We start from the raw sequence: 21067 nt of genomic DNA, 5'->3' as shown, positions 1-21067 counted from the left end.
CACTAGTGACATTATACACAGGAGCTCTGTATATAGTGTACAGGTAATACAGGGATCACCAGAGACATTATACACAGACGCTCTGTATATAGTGTACAGGTAATACAGTGATCACTAGTGACATTATACACAGGAGCTCTGTGTACCGAGCCCCTCCTCTTTGCTTCTGCTCACTGGGCCTCATGCACCAGTAAGGACAGTAATGCGCTGATGGCAGCCCTGCACTTGAACACTGCCTCAGCGTTTCATTTTATTATATTTTTTATTGGATTAATATAGAAAAAATATCAATCACACCAGTTTTTTAAACCATTTACCAATCCCCGTAAATAATCTGATCGCTGTGTTGTGTTGTTGGTCGTTAGAATTACAGAGACACCAAATATGTCTGTTATTTGCTGATTTGTGATGTTTATTACTTTTTAATAAAGCAAATTAAAACTGACATTATTGTAATTGTTTTTCATTATGTTTCAGTAATTAACAAGATCACACCATTATGGCTTAATAATCCTAATAAATTTAAACTACCACTAACTAATGATCTGAGCACAAAGTAGGAATCCGTTTACGCATAAGGATCATATGGCAGGATCAGATAAGTTATGTTAACTTAAAGATCTAATTCCCCTTCCAACCACTAGAGGTCGCTATAGGGATTCCCAATATTATTCTACTGAGCTGCCTGCTCAGTTAGAAATGACTGCGCTGAAGTCTCAGAGAGAGAGAAGAATTTGGGAATACAAACTGATAACAACCTTTGACACATTCAAAACAGGATTAAATGTATCACATGGATTCATGAGCTTTTATACAAAACAAATGGGCATTTGGGGATATCATATATTCATGTGTTGTTATACAAATTTAAAGGACAATTGGGGATATCACATCTCCAAGAGACTCCATTTTGAGGACAATGAACTTTTGACATGTATGCGAACTCTCTTGCTTTGATTTATCGCTTTCCACAGCTCACTTAAGTATTTTCAGATCTCCACAGGTTGCTAACCATATACCAATAATACAATTTGTTCCGCCTATCTTAGAATCTTGCTTTAACTTTCCCAGCTCCTCTCCCCCTCCCTAGCCTGACTCTGCTTTACGTCACCTGTCGTATTTATGACAGCACATAGCACTGATTTTTTTTCCTTTTTTTTTTTTTTTCTTTCTTTTGCCTATGTACATATGTATGTGTTTTCAGATTTGGTGTCATTATAAGCCTGAAGAAGAGACCTGAGTTGTCTCGAAGGCTTGCTATGTTTACCATCTTTTCAGTTAGCCATTAAAAGGTATCAACCACTGAGGACTCTCAGATTCCAATATTGTTCTATCTACTGGCTAACACGGTATAAATATTCTTTACCTTATGTGCTGAAGTTATCACTGAATGAAGAACTAAATGCAAGCGGCGTCTCACGTGTTAGTGGAGGCGCTGTCCTTGTGGATAGGAGCGTGTGCAGCGGTGTATTAGCACAGCTCCTACTGTGGATAACTCTGCACACAGTTTGATATCACCAGAGGGGATTATACAGGCTGTCATTGAAGCGCAATGTTAGTATGCGGCAGACCACATGAATGTTTCACAGGAGACGCTGCACTCATTGATTTACAGTGTGCATGGCGGTATTTATTCATTGCGTCTGTCGTTATTCAGATTATACGGGTAAATACAAGTTATGTCAGTGTGTGTCTGCCAAAGGGCTGTCGAGGATGAAGTTCATTCCATATCTATATTCTTGACCTAACTCAGTTTAGGCTGGCTATCCCTAAAACCTGAGACCTGTTTTCGGCTTTATCTAAGGGCCCAGCCTCCACACTCATACGTTCCTCACACAATCGCCTCCAAGACTTCTCCCGAGTGTACCCCATCCTCTGGAATTCTGTGCCCCCACACATCACTATCTGCCACACTCAGACCCTTCAGACGGAACTTGAAATCCCACCTCGTCAGGACGGCTACAGCCTGCAATGACCCCGCTGCCACCTCACCACCACCGGAGCTGCCGCAACCCCCTACCCGACTGTCTCCTCCTCATTATCCTGTATACTGTAACCCCCCAAGGGCAGGGTCCTCTCCTTTCTGTACCAGTCTGTCATTGTTAGTTTGTTGACCGTGTTTAATACTTGCATCCTGTATGTAACCCCTTCTCATGTACCGCACCATGAAATTACTGGTGCTGCAAGCATAAATGATAATATTACTTTTTATATTTAATACAGATTGCCTCTGCTGGTAACACCCAGTACTGCACAGTAGATGGAAGCATTTTCTTAGTTATGCCAGTAGGTGTCAGTAGCGCTCAGTGTCACAGAGAGATCAGGAGACTGAAAAGCTGAATCTGGGGAAATAGTGAGAACCAGTGGCGTACCGCCAATGGCGGCAGACCACGCCACTGCTATGGGGCCCGTGGCCGGAGGGGGCGGTGAGGGCCCCAAGCAGCGTGGGAACGAGGAGGATAGGTAAGAGGTTGCGGCGGCAGAGGAGCGGGTTGCGGCAGTGCAGGAGCGGGGCACACGCTGTAGCCTCTGCTGCAGCTATCACGTGTCCCCGCTGCTAAAGGGACATGAATATTCCCTCTTCTCCACTCCCATGGGCGTGGAGAAGACGGAATATTCATTCTCTTTAGTAGCGGGCACGGAGGAGAGCTGAGCCGCATCTCCTGCTGTCAGTGCAGAGGAGTGAATGTGCCGGCAGCAGCTCACCTCTGTGTCTGAGAGCGCCCGCTGCTCAGATGCCGACATGAGCTGCTGCAGACAGGACTCAGCGCTGGAGCAGGGGTGAGGAAGGAAGGTGAGTATAAGTGTTTATTGTTTTATGTGTGTAGTGATTGGGGGGGGTGAGGAAGCCACACATACCAGGAATGGGGGATTGAGGAGGCCACACGTACCAGGAATGGGGGATTGAGGAGGCCACACGTTCCAGGAATGGGGGATTGAGGAGGCCACACGTACCAGGAATGGGGGATTGAGGAGGCCACACGTACCAGGAATGGGGGATTGTGGAGGCCACACGTACCAGGAATGGGGGATTGTGGAGGCCACACGTACCAGGAATGGGGGATTGAGGAGGCCACACGTACCAGGAATGGGGGATTGAGGAGGCCACACGTTCCAGGAATGGGGGATTGAGGAAGCCACACGTACCAGGAATGGGGGATTGAGGAGACCACACGTACCAGGAATGGGGGATTGAGGAGACCACACGTACCAGGAATGGGGGATTGTGGAGGCCACACGTACCAGGAATGGGGGATTGAGGAGGCCACACGTACCAGGAATGGGGGATTGAGGAGGCCACACGTACCAGGAATGGGGGATTGAGGAGGCCACACGTACCAGGAATGGGGGATTGAGGAGGCCACACGTACCAGGAATGGGGGATTGAGGAGGCCACACGTACCAGGAATGGGGGGATTGAGGAGGCCACACGTACCAGGAATGGGGGATTGAGGAGGCCACACGTACCAGGAATGGGGGATTGAGGAGGCCACACTTACCAGGAATGGGGGATTGAGGAGGCCACACGTACCAGGAATGGGGGATTGTGGAGGCCACACGTACCAGGAATGGGGGATTGAGGAGGCCACACGTACCAGGAATGGGGGATTGAGGAGGCCACACGTACCAGGAATGGGGAATTGAGGAGGCCACACGTACCAGGAATGGGGGATTGTGGAGGCCACACGTACCAGGAATGGGGGATTGAGGAGGCCACACGTACCAGGAATGGGGGATTGAGGAGGCCACACTTACCAGGAATGGGGGATTGAGGAGGCCACACGTACCAGGAATGGGGGATTGTGGAGGCCACACGTACCAGGAATGGGGGATTGTGGAGGCCACACGTACCAGGAATGGGGGATTGAGGAGGCCACACGTACCAGGAATGGGGGATTGAGGAGGCCACACGTACCAGGAATGGGGGATTGTGGAGGCCACACGTACCAGGAATGGGGGATTGTGGAGGCCACACGTACCAGGAATGGGGGATTGTGGAGGCCACACGTACAAGGATTGGGGGATTGAGGAGGCCACACGTACCAGGATTGGGGGATTGAGGAGGCAACACGTACCAGGATTGGGGGATTGAGGAGGCCACACGTACCAGGATTGGGGGATTGAGGAGGCCACACGTGCCGGGGATTGGGGGATTGAGGAGGCCACACGTGCTGGGGATTGAGGAGGCCACACATGCCGGGGAGGATTGGGGGATTGAGGAGGCCACACGTGCCGGGGATTGGGGGATTGAGGAGGCCACACATGCCGGGGATTGAGGAGGCCACACATGCCAGGGATTGGGGGACTGTGGGATTGAGGAGGCCACACATGCCAGGGATTGTGGGATTGAGGAGGCCACACATTGCAGGGATTGGGGGATTGTGGGATTGAGGAGGCCACACATGCCAGGGATTGGGGGATTGTGGGATTGAGGAGGCCACACATGCCAGGGATTGGGGGATTGTGGGATTGAGGAGGCCACACATGCCAGGGATTGGGGGATTGTGGGATTGAGGGGGCCACACATACCAGGAATTGTGGGATTGAGGGGGCCACACATACCAGGGATTGGGGGATTGAAGAGGTTACACATACCAGGGATTGTGGGGGCCACACATACCAGGGATTGTGGGATTGAGGGGGCCACACATACGAGGATGGGGAAATTTACCAGTAGCTGCTGCATTTCCCACCCTAGGCTTATACTCAAGTCAATAGGTTTTCACATTTTTATTTTGTAAAATTAGGGGCCTCGGCTTATATTCGGGTCGGCTTATTTAATATATACTGTATTTTAAAATCAGTGAGTACGTGGTGCCCATAATACTGCAGGACTGTGGCGTGCATTATACTATATGGGGGCTGCATTTTACCCTATGAGGTGTGTAATATACTGTATGGAGGACTATGGGGAGTGCATTATATTCTATGGAGGACCATGGGAAGTTCATCATACTATATGGAGGATTATGGGGGCGCATTATACTATATGGAAGATTATTGGTGGTGCATTATACTATATGGAAGGCTATGTGAGGCCATTATAATATTTTGAGGGCTATGTTGGGGGCCATTATACTGTATGAAAGCAATTATACAGTGTGAAGGTTTGTGTGGGTCATTATACTGTTTGGAGGGCTGTGTGGGGGCCATTATACTGTTTGGAGGGCTGTGTGGGGGCCATGAGAGTGTATGGAAGGCTCTGTGGGGTTCACAGTTGGGGGATTATACTGTGTTAGGGTCACCATACTTTGCCGTGGGAGTTGAAGTGGGGTACAATAGGGTCATTTACCTGTGCATGTGGAGGAATGCACCATAGGGGTATCATACTGTTTGGGGGGCACTTTTGTTGGCATCATACTTTATGGGGGCAATGAAGGAGGAATCTACGACTTCAGAAGGAGGAAAATTACTATGTAAAGGCTGGAAAGTTATGAGATCTGCTCTTCTGTGACACAGACAAATATTTATTTTTTGTAGGGGGGGGGGGACCAATTAGAGCTTCTGCTATGGGGCCCCATGACTTCTATGTACGCCCCTGGTGAGAACGTACAAACCCCCTCGCATATTAACCCCTTAATAACATTTGACGTACTAATACGCGTCTGTGCCCTGGGACTTAAGAGCCAGACCCGTATTAGTACGTCATGGCGATCGCGCGCGCACACAGGCTGTGCGGGCGCGATCGCCGCCGGGTGTCAGCTGATTGTCACAGCTGACACCCGGTACTATGTGCAGGGAGCGGTCCTGCACCGCTCCCAGCACATTAACCCCCGCTATGCTGCGATCGAAGTCGATCGAAATCGATCGCGGCATTGCGGGGGCAAGGGGAGGTGATCGGCGATACTCACCTCCTCTTCCGGCTTCCAGCGCAGACTGCAGCGGCTTCCCGGGTGTTGCCATGACGACCCGATGTCGTCATGACAACATCAGGGTCACCAGAGAGCAGGAAGATTGCTTGGACATGCGCAGTGCATCTCCAAGCAATCTTAACACTGTGCACTTCTGACAGCCTGCATGGCATAGGGATGGTGCTCCATTCCTATGCCATGCAGGCGATCAGAAAAAAAAAAGTGAAAGTCCCAGAGTGGGACAAAGTAATAAGGTGTACAAACTGTCTGAAAGTGGAAAAAAAAAAAAAATGTGCAAAAATATTATAAAAAAATCAAAAAAAATAATACACCAAAAATAAAAATATAATGTACCCATCAATAAATATTATTATAAAAAAAATAAAAAAAAAACAATAAAAGTACACATATTTGGTATCGCCGCGTCCGGAACAGCCTGACCTATAAAACTGTCCCACTAGTTAACCCCATCAGTGAACACGGTAAAAAAAAAAAAAAAAAAAATCGCAGCAAAAAACAATGCTTTATCACCATACTGCCAAACAAAAAGTGGAATAACACGCGATCAAAAAGACGCATATAAATAAAAATGATACCGCTGAAAACGTCATCTCGTCCCACAAAAAACAAGCCGCCATACAGCTCCATCAGCCGAAAAATAAAAAGTTTCAGCTCTCAGAATAAAGCGATGCTAAAAAATATTTTTTTCTATAAAATAGCTTTTATTGTGTATAAGCGCTAAAACATAGAAAAATTATACAAATGTGGTACCGCTGTAAACGTACTGACCCGAAGAATAAAGCTACCTCATCAATTTTACCACATGCGGAACAGAATAAAAAAAAAAAAACAATTCCTGAATTGTTGGTTTTTGTTTATTCTGCCTCCCAAAAATCGAATAGAAAGCGATCAAAAAACGTCACGTGTCTGAAAATGGCACCAATAACAACGTCAAGTCATCCCGCAAAAAACGAGCCGTCACATGACTGTCTGCCAAAATCTGGAAAAATTATAGCTCTCAAAATATGGCGATGCAAAAACTAGATTTTACAAAAAATGCGTCTTTTAGTGTGTGACAGCTGTCAGTCATAAAAACCCCATATGATTCTGGCATTGCTGTAATCACACCGACCCGAAGAATAAAGTCGTCTAATCACTTATACTGCACAAGGAACGGCGTCAAAAATAAACTCTTGGGTTAGGATTGGGCTAGGGTTAGGGCTGGGTTTGGGGCTAGGGTTGTGCTGGGGCTAGGGCTGGGGCTGGGATTTTTTTCAAAAGTAAGAAAAAAAGATGACGATATGGTGACTAGTGTTGAGAGCAAGTGCTCGCTACTTGAGTTTGCATCGGGTGCTCTGGTATGCATTGAGTATCGTGGGTATTTGAGTGACATGCTCGAGTCTCTGCCCCATATGCTTCGCGGCCAAAAAACTTTACGGGGATTGCCTGCCATGCATGAGCGATCCCCGCATGTTTTTTTTTGGGTGCCTAATAACCGTGAAACATGCGGAGCAGGGACTCGAGCATGTCACTCAAGCACACGCTGTACATGGTGCATACCTGAGTACCCGATGCAAACTCAAGTAGCGAGCACTTGCGCTCAAGAATAATGACAATTTATTCAATATGATGACCTAATGTAAACAAATTCTGTGCCGTACCTCTGGGTTCAAAATGTTCACTATACACCGTAATAAAATCCTTGAGGGGTATAGTTTCCAAAATGGGGACACTTGTGGGGGAGCTCCACTGTTTAGGCACATCACGGGCTCTCCAAACGCGACATGGTGTCCGCTAACAAATTGAATGGAAAATCGGCTCAAATTGTTAGCGGACGCCATGTTGCGTTTGGAGAGCCCCTGTGTGCCCAAACATTGGAGCTCCCCCACAAGTGACCCCATTTTGGAAACTAGACCCCCCAAGGCACCTATCTAGATGCATAGTAAGCACTTGGAACCCCCAGGTGCTTCACAAATTGATTCGTAAAATTAAAAAGTGAAAAAAAAAACACTTTTTCATTTTAATGAATCAATTTGTGAAGCACCTGGGGTTCCAAGTGCTCACTATGCATCTAGAAAGGTGCCTTGGGGGGTCTAGTTTCCAAAATGGGGTCACTTGTGGGGGAGCTCCAATGTTTGGGCACACAGGGACTCTTCAAATGCAACATGATATCCGCTAACAAATTGTCGGCTCAAATTGTTAGCGGATATCATGTTGCATTTGGAGAGTCCCTGTGTGCCCAAACATTGGAGCTCCCCCACAAGTGACCCCATTTTGGAAACTAGACCCCCCAAGGCACCTTTCTAGATGCATAGTGAGCACTTGGAACCCCCAGGTGCTTCACAAATTGATTCGTAAAAATGAAAAAGTGAAAAAAAAAAACACTTTTTCATTTTTACGAATCATGGCGTCCGCTAATTATTCAAGCAAATTTTACAATCAAAAAGTCAAATGGCGCTCCTTCCCTTCCGAGCCCTGCCGTGCGCCCAAACAGTGTTTCTTCCCCAAATATTGGGTATCTGCGTGCCCAGGGGAAATTGCACAACAAATTTTGGGGTCCATTTTTTCTTGTTACCCCTGTGAAAATAAAAAAAATTGGGTCTAAAGTAACATTTTTGTGAAAAAAGTTAAATGTTCATTTTTTTCTTCCACATTCAAAAAATTCCTGTGAAGCACCTGAAGGGTTAATAAAGTTCTTGAATGTGGTTTTGAGCACCTTGAGGGGTGCAGTTTTTAGAATGGTGTCACTTTTGGGTATTTTCTGTCATAAAGACCTCTCAAAGTGACTTCAAATGTGATGTGGTCCCTAAAAAAATGGTTTTATAAATTTTGTTGGAAAAATGAGAAATCGCTGGTCAACTTTTAACCCTTATAGCTCCCTAACAAAAAAAAATTTTGGTTCCAAAATTGTGCTGATGTAAAGTAGACATGTGGGAAATGTTATTTATTAACTCTTTTGTGTGACATATCGCTCTGATTTCAGGGCTTAAAAATTCAAATTTTGAAAATCGCAAAATTTTCAAAATTTTCGCCAAATTTCCGTTTTTTTCACAAATAAACGCAAGTGATATCGAAGAAATTTTTCCACAATCATGAAGTACAATATGTCACGAAAAAACAATCTCAGAATCAGGGGGATCCGTTGAAGCGTTCCAGAGTAATTACCTCATAAAGTGACAGTGGTCAGAATTGTAAAAATTGGCCCGGTCATTAACGTGCAAACCACCCGCGGGGCTTAAGGGGTTAACCCCCTCGCGACCTTGGGATTTTCCGTTTTTGCATTTTCGTTTTTTGCTCCCCTTGTTCCCAGAGCCATAGCATTTGTATTTTTTGGTCAATATGGCCGTGCGAGTGCTTATTTTTTGCGGGACGAGCTGTACTTTTAAACGCCATTACTGGTTTTACCATATCTTGTACGGGAAAACGGGAAAAAAATCCAAGTGCGGTGAAATTGCAAAATAAATGCAATTCCACAGTTTTTTATTTCTTTCCACGTTCACTGGATGCTAAAACTGACCTGTCATTATTATTCTCCATGTCATTACGAGTCCGTAGACACCAAATATGTATAGGTTCTTTTTTATTTAAATGGTGAAAAAAAAATCCAAAGTTTGCTAAAAAAAAAAATGGCACCATTTTCCGAGACCCGTAGCGTCTCCATTTTTCGGGATCTGGGGCCAGGTGAGGGCTTATTTTTTGCGCGCCATGCTGACGTTTTTATTAATACCATTTTGGGGTAGATACGATGTTTTGATCGTCCGTTATTGCATTTTATTGCAATTTTGCGGCGAACAAAAAAACGTAATTCTGGTGTTTGGAATTTTTTTCTCGTTACGTCGTTTACCGATCGGATTAATTCTTTTTTTATATTGATAGATCAGGCAATTCTGAGCGCGCCGATACCAAATATGTGTATGTGGGGTTTATTTTTTATTATTTTATTTTGAATGGAGCAAAAGGGGGGTGATTTAAACTTTTATATTCTTTTTACATTTTTTAAAAACATTTTTTTTTTCAACTTTTTGCATGCTTCAATAGTCTCCATAGGAGACTAGAAGCAGCAATTACCTGATCGCCTCTGCTACATAGAGGCGATGAGCAGATCACCTCTATTTAGCAGAAATGCTCCTGTGCTATGAGCGCCAACCACTAGGTGGTGCTCATAGTAATCTTTACATGACAACCACTGGAGTCTGCTGCAGACCCAGAGTTGTCATGACCACCTATCGGTGACCCGCGATCATGTGACGGGGTCACCGATGGGCGGGGCTAATGCCGCGCTTCCGGCGCAGCGATGTTAGATGCCGCTGTCAGAGATTGACAGCGGCATTTAACATTTTAACCCTAGAACGCATACCTGGGGCCTCGCAGGCCCGCCCTGTTAATTGTTTTCTATTTTCTGCAAGATTTCTTTAGTTAGAATTTTGAAACTCTAGGTATTCCTCAGGTATATAGTTGTTTGTCATTTCCAGTTGGTCATTTATTTATTATTTGCACACGGGCCTAAAAGGCCCCAGGTATGTGAAAGTGTAGATTTTTATGGTCATGCGTTCTAGGGTTAACAGCTGCGGGTGGATCGCGATTCCACCTGCGGCTGTTGCGGGCACATGTCAGCTGTAATAATCAGCTGACATGTGTCTGGTTCAGTGCAGGCTCACCGCCGGAGCCGTCACTGAATCGGGGGTGATGGCCTGGGGCGTACTAATACGCCCTGGGCCAGTAAGGGGTTAAATATATACATTTTTGTGTTTTGCATTATCTTCACCTTCAAACCAACAATGTAATGATATTTGTTCCAGATGTAACTGAGGGTTAATAATGATCTCCCGATATAAAATTCTTATTTGCTATTTGTATATAAAGTCTGTGTCACGCTGTGTTGTCCAGGCTGCTCTACACTGGCTATTCACAGGCGCGGTCCCACTACTGATCGGCATGGGGTTTTGACCTGCTCCGTTTCCGACCTGGGCCGGTTCACCCCTCATTAGGGCAACCTGGTAGCTCCGAGCTCCCCCAGAGTCACCATATTGATGCTGAACTTAGTGCGGACACCCGATCGACATAGCACAGGGCAGCGCAGAACTCCTGGACTAAAGCGATCCACCAGCCTCAGCCTCCCAAGTAGCTGGGATTACAGGCACGCGCCACCGCACCCGGCAATGCTGAGTGCTGCTATTAATGACTAGAGGCTGCAGGAGCGGTGACGTCACCGGGAACCACAGCGCCATCTAGTGTCTGCTGGATGAAACTGCTATACACTCAGTTATATATGTGTCAGTGAACACCTGCAAGTATGTGTTAGAGGTGTTGGAGGCTTCTGACAAATCACAGACACAAATGTGATCAGAGCCTTATTTTTGCAGTTTGGTTCCGGTACCAGATCCATGTTCTAGGCTTGGTTATGTTACTGCTGTTTACAATTCACAGGTTACAAATCCGCAGCAAATCGGACACGTATTTACAATAGGATCTATGGATCTCTGCTACTACTGTGCCGTGCGCCCTGTATACCCCAACTGAGCGCAGGACTCCTGAGGGGGCACAGTCCACATCATGACGGGGAGGTTTTTCCATTTTTGTAGCTTCATTTTAATTCCCTTCTTCTAACAGAAATTAGCATATAAAGTGGATATAAAACGTAACTTTTTTTAGTATTTGCTGATGCCATTTTTTCTGACCATTGTCAGTGTATGATCCCATACAGGGACACGGGCAATTTTCTCAGTTTTATGTGTTCTATGTATTTATTATGTGTACTGTCAATATTTTGTATTGAGGATTGTCAGTTTTTATCTTTTGATAGTAAAAGTTAAGTTTTATATCCACCTTATATGCTAATTTGTCTTGACTTGTGGATTTGGCAAGGTAGGGATTTTGTACATATCCCCTCCCTTACTTCATTCTTGCTCTATTCCTTCTTCTAGGAGCCAAAACTGTGTAATTTTCCTATCACCATATCCGTGTGAGGACTTGTTTTTGGAGACACCAGCTGTAGTTGTAAGTGACACCATTAATTTTACCATATAATAAATGTACTGAAAAAGGGGGGGGTGGATCCAAAGGGACGACCTACATTGTTATTTGGGTTTTATTTTTTAAGGTGTTCGCTGTGCAGTAAAGATGATCTGGCAACATAATTCTACCGTTCCACAAGACTGTGGTAGTGATTGACCGAACTTCCAAGATATTTTTACATTTTAATAATTAAGAAAATTCAGAATTTTGTGAAAATGAAAATTCATTTTGTGTCGCTACTTTCTGAGACAGGTCACATTTTTATATTAATGAACCTGTGTGAGAGGTTTTTTGTGCACTGAGCTGCAGTTTTTATTGATATTTTGGTGAAATCCATGAGAAGTTATGATTGCCTTTAATTGTATTTTTTTAGGACATGAAGAAACCAAATAACAGGAATTCTGCCATTTTATTTTTTTCCTTTTCGGCTTTTTTAATATTACAGTTACAGATGTGGCGATACAAAACATATGTAGAAAACATGCTGATAGGTTCACTGTGAAGGGGAATTTCTCAGACATTTATGACATGGATATGCACGGCCAGGAGCAGACATACCGCCGGTGCAGCGGAGATGGCGTGGGACCCTTTCTGGGCTGTAATAATGAGGGCAATCTGGCCTGTTACTCGGAGCCCGAGGCTCTGGAGATGGAGAGGTAAGTGTTTATTTTTTTCCCAGTACACAGAAAGAAGACAATGTGGGGGAGAGAACACTCTGATGGATGTGGGGGAGAGCACACTCTGATGGGTGTGGGGGAGAGGACACTATAATGGATGTGGGGGAGAGGAAACTATGATGGATGTGGGGCAGAGGAAACTATGATGGATGTGGGGCAGAGGACTATGATGGATGTGGGGCAGAGGACACTATGATGGAGTGGGCAGAGGACACTATGATGGATGTGGGGTAGAGGACATTATTGTGACATGCAGAAGTAGTGCTGTTGCTTCAAAAGGATCCAACAACTATTAGAAGTAACAAGCACAGGAGACAGGAAGTGTTGTGCTCCAAATGCATCCAGCAACTAGAGGGTTACACGTTAACACAGTCACAGGAGACAGGGAGTGTTTTAGCAAAGCCCCAGGGGGATTGTTGGGAAGTTGTTTACTGTCTGGCTGAAGCCGAAGAGAAAGTGGGTGTGTGATCTGTATCTCAAGGGAACTGAATTAAAGTCAGGAGGGAAGCTAAACACAGGTTAGATAAACTCCCTGAGCTAACAGTGTGGAGTATTATTGGGCAGGAAGATAAGGACTGGAAGGAATCATGTCATAGGGATCTTCTCCCTCATCAAACCCTCCCCCCTTCATCTCCATGCAGGATAAAGAATGCTGTGTATTATTGAAGGAAAAGCCGGTGGTTGTGTATGCATAGAAGTGCGCTGCGAAAAGATCTAATCTGTGCTGAATTATGCTACTGAAGAGACTGACATTACTGTGCCTGTTTTATTAAACATTATTATTATTTATTTTTGTTTTATTATTGATTTTCCTTAAAAGACTTTGTAGAAAAAAATAACTGTTAAAGCCTAGTGAGAGACATCTGATTGAAGACGTGCGAAAAACTCCAGCTGAAGAGATGCTGATTGTTTTAATTGTGTTTATTGTTTATTCCTTACAGGTGTCCTACAAGAAAAAGGTTGTAAGAATAGGTTGTTATTAGTGATGAGCGAGCACTAAAATGCTCGGGTACTCGTCGTTCGGGTCGAGCAAATTGGAATGCTTGAGTGCTAGGACCGAGTAACGAGACCAATGTAAGTCTATGGGAAACTAGCATTTTTCCGGCGGTCTGCAGAGGGCCTAAAAATTGCCCAAATCGATGGGAAGAGTGCTCAAATGACCTGGGATCAGCAGGGGGAAGACCCCTGGAAGCATTTCGGACACCCAGATCACTGCTGTCAACAATGTTGTCAGAGGTATTACGCCACTTTTACGGACTCACAATAAAACATATACAGCAAAAAATGGCAGAATTAAAATATAACTTTTAATGGGATAATTAAAATCTAAAATAGTATCTAGATACACACAAACAAACATAAATAGGGATGTTATTCACCCAGTGGGGTGGACTAGTTCAGAAAATACAACAGGAGATATATGTTCCTTAATTTACTACAATAATGTTTACTCCTTAATAGTAGAGAGAGACTATCATATGCAAACAGTGGAAATTCATAAGTAGAAAGAAAAGGAACAATCTCACCGGTCCTGCAGCACGAATTTCTCCACAGAATAGCACAGGGTTAATCCAGCGGTCATCCACCTCTGACCCTATAATGCCCTGTTCTCATATGCTGTCCCTAGGACCCCAAAGCTCCCGCCCTGACAAGGGCAGTCCACAGCTGACCCTAAAGATCTGATCAGCCCTACATGGACCCTACAGAAGTTTCCCAACGCGTTTCCTCACCATCAAGTGATTCATCAGGGGAGTAACAGAAAAATTATTATCAATGGTCTAGGGTATGGTAACCCTCCATGCAGGTATATAGAAAAGGCAGTGGCAAAATGGCCACAGGTTGATTGCCTTAAGTATGTTCAGGTACAATTAATCCAAATAATTCCCATGTGTGTACCTTGAGACACATCTGGTCTCATTGGATAACACCGTAAATAGCAGCGAACTTTAGCCAATTAAAGCTCGTATATGCAAATGCCCCCTGCAGGAGCTAAACCCACCCACACATACATGCCCCAGCGATCCACAAACGCCCCATAAAGGGCAGACAGCGATCCCCTACCCCCCAAGGCAGGATCCCCCCGAGGAGACACATCTAAGACCCCCACATAGAAAAATCCATTATAAGACCCCCTGAAAACGAGACAATCTAACACTTCCCATGCAGTATGCTCCATTCCCACGCCGTGGAACGCTGTTTGCGCTCCACGTATGTCACTTCCGGTCATGTGATCCACACCGCGGCGTCACTTCCAGTTTCTTGGAATGCAAGCCTGCGCTCCATCGCCGTCATTTCCGGTTTCGTGGAACGCAAGCCTGCACTCCACCGCCCCATAGCCATCTCACAGACCCAAAATCAGTGGTCTCAGCAAGCATAGCACAATGACCGACCACAAAGAGCATCCCCACTATGTCATAACGCCTGCACAATGCCCCTAAAGAGGGAATGTGCAAATGACAAAAAAAAAAAAAAAGGGGGGGGGGGGACGCCTTGTATACATAAGATCTATAAGACACACCCCCTATATATATATATATATATATATATATATACCTCATAAGCTTAAAGCCACACAACCTCCAGTGGGAGGATAAAAATGCAAAGAGTGAGGATATGTACAGGGGTTTATAAACGATCTTGGATAGCATGGGATAAGAGGGCATAATCAGTACATTAGAAACGAATAAGTGGTGAAAAGGGGGGGTGAAGATGGAGAGGAGGGGGGGAGGGGAAAAGGAAGAAGGGAACGGGAGGGGGACAAAAAAGCTCAACTCACAGGGAGAATATATAAGTAGATTTTCATATAGGGATTCAGAGCCATATCCCTGTTCACTCTATCTCATACACATATGAAAGAGAAAAGGTTTATTTATACATTGATGTCCAAGCAGGTTCAAAAGAAGGTTATGTTATGTTTCTCTTATAGAAAAGGTGAGAACGATAGTTTTTCATTTAGCCCAGAGGGGGACATGGTGTCCAGAGCGAAAATCCAACGACATTCTCGTTGAGCTAAGATTTTCTTTCTGTCACCTCCCCTGATACCACATAATATTCTGCCTATTCCAATAAATTTAATTTCATCAGTATTGCACTTATGGTGTAACCTAAAGTGTTTTGGGATGGTTTTTAATACAGAGACATCCTCAGCCGTGCTCGCGGCTTTAATGTCTCTGATGTGCTCCCTCACTCGTATGTGGAACTGTCGGGACGTGAGTCCTACATAATGGAGGTTGCAAGTACAAGTGGCACGATAAATAACATAACTCGTACTACAAGAGATGTAATGAGTGATCCGATAGTCCCTACCCCCATCAGAAGATGAAAAACAGGCAGCTCTAGTGATGCTTCTGCATGCCATGCAGGATCCACATGGAAAACAGCCCCATCTCTGCACACCAGCACCGAACGGGTTCGGAGGATTTGCCACATAGTGGCTCCTTACTAAGATGTCTCTCAAATTCCGACTTTTCCTTGCGGTAAGTAATGGATGGTCAGGAAGGATTCTCCTCAAAGTAGGTTCTGTAGTGAGAATCGGCCAGTGTTTTTGTAATATTTGTCGCATTCTCGGCCATTGATTGTTGAAAGTTGAGATAAATCTCAAAGGGGGATCTTTCTTGGAGTTTTTACTTTTATTCACCAATAACAAGTCTCGAGGTGTTTTTTTGGCACAATGGTATCCCTGTTTTACAGCTCTCCTACTGTATCCGCGTTCAAAGAATCGGTTTGACAGGTCCCGAGCCTGAGCCTCAAAGATCTCCTCTGAGGAGCAGATACGCTTCACTCTAAGAAATTGACCTGTTGGTACTGAACGGATTGTATGTACAGTATGTGCCGATGTTGCATGGAGGAGGGAATTTACTGATGTTTCCTTCCGGTACACATCCGTCTGGAGCGCACCATTATTTTGCACTCTTGTTTTCACATCCAAGAAGTCAATCTCTTTCCTCGAGTGTTTGTGAGTGAGTTTGATGTTTCTTTTGTTCTTATTGAGTTCACAGATGAAGTCATGAAGCCCAGGCTCCGACCCCTGCCAAATGATAAATAGATCGTCTATATATCTGTACCAGCACTGCGCATGGGAGGAGGCACCCGCGCCGTCAATGACAACCTCCCTCTCCCAATATCCCAGAAAGAGGTTGGCATACGACGGTGCACACGCCGCCCCCATCGCAGTGCCTCGTCTCTGTAAGAAGAAGCGGTCTTTGAATGTAAAAAAATTATGAGTTAAAATAAATTGTAGGAGTTCCAAAACAAGGTGCCATAGTGCAGAGTCTAGGTTACTCGTACTAAGGAAGAATTCTACTGCCTCCAATCCATCCGAATGATCAATGCTGGTGTACAGAGATTCGACATCCGCAGTAACCAGGGTCATATCTGAATCCAAGTACAGACCATCGATTTTTCTAAGGACGTCCGTAGTGTCCCTGACATAGGAGGGCAAGTTTTCGACCAAAGGATGTAAGTAGTGTTCAATAAATTTGCACACAGGGTCACAAAGCCCTCCTATGCCAGAGACAATCGGACGTCCCAGGGGTTCGAGAGCATTCTCATGTACTTTGGGTAGTAAATAGAATGTAGGGACTACCGGACACTGTACCACCAACCCATCAAATATTTTTTTGGGGATGATCCCCTGTGCAAATGCTCATTCCAGAATATCAATTAGAGTTTGAGAGAAGTCACTCAAGGGATTATAGGTAAGAGGGGTATATGCCTCACGGTCCCTCAGCTGTCTAAAGGCCTCCTTCTCGTACCTCCGAGCCGGCCAGACCACCACATTGCCCCCCTTATCTGCTGGTTTTATGACCACATCCTTCATGCCCCTCAATTCCTTGAGGGCTTTATGTTGGACCCCCGTCAAATTATCATTTCTCCTCCAATTGGGAATCCTTTTAAAATCTCCATTAACAAGTTTGTTAAATATTTCTATCTGGGGGCACAGGGAGAAGGGGGGGGGACGTGGTCGATCTAGGCAACACCGAGGACGGGAAGGCACCTGTAGCAGCAGGGATACTCTCTTGTGCCAACTCCTCCAATGCCGCTAACGCTTCCTCCTCTTGTAAGGTATTCAGGTCCTGTCCACTCACCGGGCGAGTATGAAGTTTTCGTAAAGTTACTTTTCTTAGAAAGAGTTGTAAGTCTTTTATTGCTAAAAAAGAATCAAAGTTGTTATCAGGGACAAAAGTAAGACCTAAGCTAAGTACTTCCCGTTGTGCATCGGTTAATACGTGTTCAGAAAGGTTGATTACCTCTAAACTATTGCTTTGTTTGGGCTTCTTTTCCTTGGAATGGGGTGGTGTTAGTTTGCGTTTATTCTGGCTTTTGCCCTTATTAGATCCTTGCCTTGCCTGACCAATCCGCTCTTTATAAGTATTGCCAAACTGACCGCTTGTAGAGGGATCCTCATCCATTGAGGATAAGGATGAGAAAGAGTGTGTCCGGGGTCTGGGGGTCGCATTGTTCGACCTCTGTTTGTTCCTCCATCTATAAACATGGTTCTCAGCGTAATCCAAGAGATCCCTTTGATATTTTTTAGACTTAGAATTCACAATCTCTTTTTCCCATATCACAAAGTCCCCCTCCTGATCTTTATTAACCTTCAACAATGCTTCAGAGTCAAGTTTTTCTGTCAAAGTCACCTGGATTGAGTTGATTTCACTTTCAATCATTTCCAGGGTGGTCATATTGGATTTGATTAATAATTCCATGTACCCCCTGGAGCAGTTAGATAGGTTTTCCCACTCCTTCTTAAACCCCTCATCTTCAATTGTAAATGAAGGAAAAACCTGCACGCGAAGGCCTCGGGGAATCAGTCCCTTAATATATCTCTCTAGGAAAGCTTTGTTCCACCATATCCATGTTTTCTTATTATAAAGTTGTTTTAACTTAGTAATCAAGTCCTCAGTCTCTCCAGTTTTTAAAACCACACATGATTCCTCACCAAATACCTCATCTAGTTTGGTAAGCCACGTTTTCTCACGTGCCTTATAGTCCATGCGTTCAGGTTGAATAGCTGTGAAAATACACAGTATAGTCAATATATGCATAATACCTACGCAACGGGTGATTAACTCACATGTTATCCCATACATGGGGAAAGAGGGGATTTTACCACATCATAAAGTATATAAACCTATAAGAGAAATGGTGCACCCCAAAAATGCAACTCAGTGCTAGAGAATGAATTAAAAGATATATATAGATTTTTTTTTTTGTCGTTGGATTTTCGCTCTGGACACCATGTCCCCCTCTGGGCTAAATGAAAAACTATCGTTCTCACCTTTTCTATAAGAGCTAATCCGTGTTTTTGTCCCTCTCTCTCCAAATGGTTTTAAATTTGTATGTTGTTCTTTTAACTGATTTTTATATACTCTTTTCACATTCCATAGTTGGATACAAGATTATCTTTGATGTCTCTATTTATATACCCTACCTTTTGATGGACGTGACCCTCAACTCTATAAGCCATTATGGGATCCTGTGAGAAATGGAGCGCATATGGAGATAAACACAGTCCTAGATTTGGGAACGCAGAAGAAATATAGGATTGTCTTCCTTGGGACCACATATGCCGACGCATATTGCATTTGAGTGATGTCCCATTTAATGAGATTTACTTGTTCCCATACGGATTGTGACTGTCCCGTTTGTTGTCTCTCTATGCTCCTCTCTTGGTCCCCCGGTCCCAATACTCTCCACAACCCACTAATTGGACAATGATTTAAGATGAGAGAGTGGTGAGTTCTGCCCTTCATTTTTGCCCATAAGGAAAATGGCCACCTGGATGTGCGCACGTGCGGTGGATCCCTGCAGCACCATCATCACCGAAGGCATCCATACGATGCGATGCGGGAAATGACATCACAGGAAACACTTTCCTGACCCGCGCCGTCATCGCGATGGCTGGAAGTGACCTATGGACGCCGGGATTTCGCTCGCGTGCGCAGTCACCAATGGCTGTTATGGACATTTTGATTGAGGATGGGGATATAAATGGACATGAGACCTCATACATACCACACCGCCCCCCGAGGAAGCCTACCACGTGAAACGCACGTCGGGGCGCGATCACAGCGGGATACATATGGGTAAGCCTGACTCATGTTAAGTGGCGAGCGCACATATATGTGTATACTGTTTACTAGGTTGCTATTTGAATTGTGCGCATGGCACTGGTACTGTCCTATGAGTCCATGCATGTTTGTGGCTTAAACCATGAATACTGCCGTTTTGGCATCTATTAATACAAAGGACCCTTATGCAGTGCTTATAGAGCCCCTATGCCCCTCTGATCTTTCTTTCATGTATCTCTCACCTCATACCCATTGATCTTTCTTTTATATTTTTGTAGTGATTTTGGTTTTTAAATATACCTAAATAAAATATATATCTTTTAATTCATTCTCTAGCACTGAGTTGCATTTTTGGGGTGCACCATTTCTCTTATAGGTTTATATATGTTATTCTGTAATGTGTTTTATTGTCTGTACAAGTCCCCTCTAAAATGTAAAATGCTGTGGAATATGTTGGCGCTATATAAATAAAAATTACTGTATTCATCCATGTAGTGCCATAAACCCCCATATAGTGCTGTATAAATCTATATGGTGCTTTATACCCACCATCTTGTCCTTTGTTCATTTATCTCAGCAACCGATCCTGCTGTGAAAAACAAGTGATTGGCTTCTCCATTAATAACAATGTGAGATTCATACCAAGAAATAGATCAGTCTTTGAAAGTTCATTGATCAGGTTTCTCCACTGGTCTGGGGAGCAAAGGGTGTGTAACATCAGAGGAAGTGCAGATCTGAACATTGAGAAACATGAAAATGCAGCTAAGCACTGAAAGAGTTAACAGCCCATCCTCCCCCATTACCAGGAGAACACTGGAAGCAGAGGGCACTAGGACCCAGTGCTCAGAGAATGGGTTCATTAAGTGAGAGGTGACCAGCAGGAGTCCTTCATAACATGCTAATGTTAATCTAGGTGACACCTTTAATACTTTTAAGACATGGAGCCTCAAACTGGATCCCATATTATAAAGGCTACCCCTCTATAAATATCTAGAGGCCACAAATACATTGGGATCAAATGATCTCTTTATACATCCTCAAATCTTATTTGCTTTTGTTGCTGCTGCCTGATATTGATTGCTCAACTTGTAACCAGAACTCCCAAGTCCTTCTTTTCTGTAGACTGGAACTTTACTCTCCTTCACAAGGTCATTAATGAAGAGATTAAAGATAATTATTCCAAACCTCTTTTTGGCCCCTACTGCTCCCAGTCCAGATCCTTGTGGTCCCCACCTAACAGATTATTAGATGAATCACCTGATGTAGAGGTAAAAGCTTTGCATCAGGCAGAATTCACACTTTGTAAAGAGGAGCAGCAGAACAAGGTGGTGATCCAGTGATCTGCCTTATCTGACCTCTTTATTGTGGGGTCAGGGTGTTTCAGGAGAAGGGATGAGTTCCTGAAGCACTTTTCATTTATGGTGCAGGGGTTTGTGGGGACTGTAAATGA

At 44.5% G+C, this 21067-nt stretch overlaps 1 long non-coding RNA gene across 2 annotated transcripts; it reads left to right on the top strand.

Moving 5' to 3' along the window:
• The first annotated feature begins 2330 nt into the window (after positions 1-2330).
• LOC141231513 (uncharacterized) lies at positions 2331-19825 on the top strand. 2 transcript variants are annotated; one of them, XR_012297861.1, is made up of 4 exons: positions 2331-2463; positions 12313-12523; positions 13486-13780; positions 18934-19825. It is a non-coding gene; the product is annotated as an uncharacterized lncRNA (long non-coding RNA). The 2 variants fall into 2 exon arrangements; XR_012297860.1 differs by lacking the exon at positions 18934-19825 and having other exon boundaries at positions 13486-14722.
• The last annotated feature ends 1242 nt before the right edge of the window (positions 19826-21067 follow it).

This window comes from Phyllobates terribilis, unplaced genomic scaffold, assembly GCF_046119375.1.
Source record: "Phyllobates terribilis strain yellow unplaced genomic scaffold, ASM4611937v1 Scaffold_510__1_contigs__length_1275624, whole genome shotgun sequence".
In the NCBI taxonomy this organism is placed as follows: domain Eukaryota; kingdom Metazoa; phylum Chordata; class Amphibia; order Anura; family Dendrobatidae; genus Phyllobates; species Phyllobates terribilis.
The sequence above is the reverse complement of the archived record's forward strand: the minus strand, read 5'-3'. Positions and strand labels throughout refer to the sequence as shown.